This window comes from Mastomys coucha, unplaced genomic scaffold (assembly GCF_008632895.1).
Source record: "Mastomys coucha isolate ucsf_1 unplaced genomic scaffold, UCSF_Mcou_1 pScaffold22, whole genome shotgun sequence".
NCBI lineage: Eukaryota > Metazoa > Chordata > Mammalia > Rodentia > Muridae > Mastomys > Mastomys coucha.
In genome coordinates, this window is record NW_022196905.1 from 172,159,229 (window position 1) to 172,161,615 (window position 2,387).

General features: G+C 43.2%; 1 non-coding gene across 1 annotated transcript; it reads right to left on the minus strand.

Annotated features, from left to right (window-relative positions):
- Positions 1-1,201: 1,201 nt before the first annotated feature.
- On the minus strand, positions 1,202-1,308 carry LOC116071570. The gene has a single exon (XR_004110980.1). It is a non-coding gene; the product is annotated as a U6 spliceosomal RNA (small nuclear RNA).
- Between the last annotated feature and the right edge of the window lie 1,079 nt (positions 1,309-2,387).

The following is a 2,387-nucleotide window of genomic DNA, read 5'->3' on the forward strand; positions in this document are numbered from 1 at the left end:
CATCTCCTCTCTGTCAATTCTGAGGCAGCCGCCTACCCTCCAGGATCTCCAAAAGGACCAGTTGTGACCCTCTGATGGTACCGTATTAACATGTTCACTTGTTGGTCTGACAAAATTCCCTGAAAAAAAGCAACTTAACGGTGAAAATATTTATTTTGCCTCCTGGATGAAGAAAGGGTGTAGTCCATTGTGGCAAGGACAGCGAAAGCATGAAGTGGGGAGGCACACATCATCCACAGTCAGGGGGGCAGAGGGAGGTGAATACTGTTGCCTAGTGTTCATTTTTCCATTTCTTCAGTCCAGTTCAGAAAAACCCAATTCATAGGATTCAGAGTGAGTCTTCCCTCCTTGGTTAAACCCTCACACACAGACACACCCACAAGTGTGTTTCCATGGTGGCTCTACATCCATACCAGTCAAGAGGCCAAGTACTAGCTTAAATTAAACCATGGGCTGACTTCACGGCTTTCTCTATGACTCAGAGAGATCCATGAGAACCTGGGCCACTCATACACCCAGAGTCTCACTTACCATCCTAGGTTTGGGTCAGGGGGAATCTAAAGCAAGGAAGTTTAAAACATGTGTCCAGAGAAGTGCAGCTTAAGAGCAGAACCCCTGGCTTTGAGCCCAGACCCTTCCAGCTCCACAGTCTACAGTGTAAGTAATCCTTGACCAATGTCTAAGATCTTGCATTAACAGGGAGCTCTTCAGAGTGTGTCTCCTTGGAGTCATCCTTTCTTGTTTGATCATAAATGTCCCATCAGAATTTCCCCTCACTAGCCACTGAAATTCTTTCTAGGTCGGATGTGTACACATAACCCAAAGGCTGGGTCTATATAATGGGGTTGGGGGACAGAAAGCGTGAAGAGCTAGAGAGATGGCTGAGCAGTTAACAGCACCTATTGCTCTTGTAGAAGACCTGAGTTCAGTTCCCAGCAGTCACTTGGTGGCTCGTAACCATCTGTAAGGCCAGTTCCAGGGAATCCGGTAAGCTCTTCTGACTTCTGGGGGTACCAGGCACACCACGGTGTTTTGCAGGCAGGCAGGCAAGACACTCATACACATAATACAAAAGACATGTGTAAAAGAAAAGGGTAACATCGCCACTTTCAATAGCTTGTCTCTCCTCTTTCAACTGTTCTCATATTATCCCTTAGACGCCTATTTGTTTTCTTTCTTTCTTTCTTTCTTTCTTTTTTTTTTAAATATGGAACGCTTCACGAATTTGCATGTCATCCTAGCGCAGGGGCCATGCTAATCTTCTCTGTATCGTTCCAGTTTTAGTATATGTGCTGCCGAAGCGAGCACGCCTATTTGTTTTCTAAGGAAAGACAGAAAGTGTGTGGATCTGAATGGGAGGGGAAGAACAGGGAAGAGTTGGCAGAGGGGAAACTATAAATATTCTGATACTCTGATTAAAGTTTATATACAATATATATAGTGTGTATATTCAATAAAATTTTTAAAAAAGATTTTTTAAAAACAAAGTGAAAATAATGTGCCCCGAGGAAAGTAAGTTATGTTTTGAGGTTTGATGCCAAGTAACAGAACAGGAACTTTGCTAGAAAACCTCCCTTTTCTGATACAGACAAATAGCCAAATCTAAGCTATGCCATGACTTAGCACTCACCTGTTTACACGGTGCCTGGAGCCCCCTAGGGCCCTGGGAAGCTGATAAAGGTCTCAGTTACACTTTGAGATGACGGTGTTTTCATTAGAACCAGGAGAGTATCAAGGTTTGTGTTTTTAATGTTGCCTGCCAGAAATGAGCCACGTTCCAGCAGATGGAGCCCAAAGTCATCTCTGCCTTACGTTGGTGTTTACAACTAGTGTTTTATAACAGGCACTCCACAATGGTAACAATTATGTCAACAGTCTTGAAGGACTTCACAGTTTCTGTAGGTCAGGAATTCAAACAACGGCTTAGTTGATGGTTCTGGATCAGGAGCTCTTCTACGGCTGCAGTGAGAAGGCTGGGCTAGGAGTCCTCTGAACATTCAAGCAGAGGTGATTCAAGAAGAAAAGCAAAAAGAAAAGGAAGGAAAAGAAGGAAGGTGGGAGGAGAGAGGAGAGGGAAGGGAGAGATTACTATTAAATTAAAGAGATAACTGTGCTAGACTGGAGAATGGGAAGAGGCAAACACCAAGAAGAAACTTCAGAAATGAGGTTGAAATTATGGGTAGATTTATACAAATAAAGAAAAGAAGTCTAGGGACAGTGATGGTGCATGCCTTTAGTCCCAGCCTTTGGAAGGATCTCTGAGTTTGAAGCCAGCCTGGTCTACAGAGCAGGTTCCAAGAAATCTAGGCCTACCTAGAGAGACCCTGCCTTAAAAAAACAAAACAAAAACAAAAACTAAAATTTAAAAATGAAAGAAAGGAAAGAAA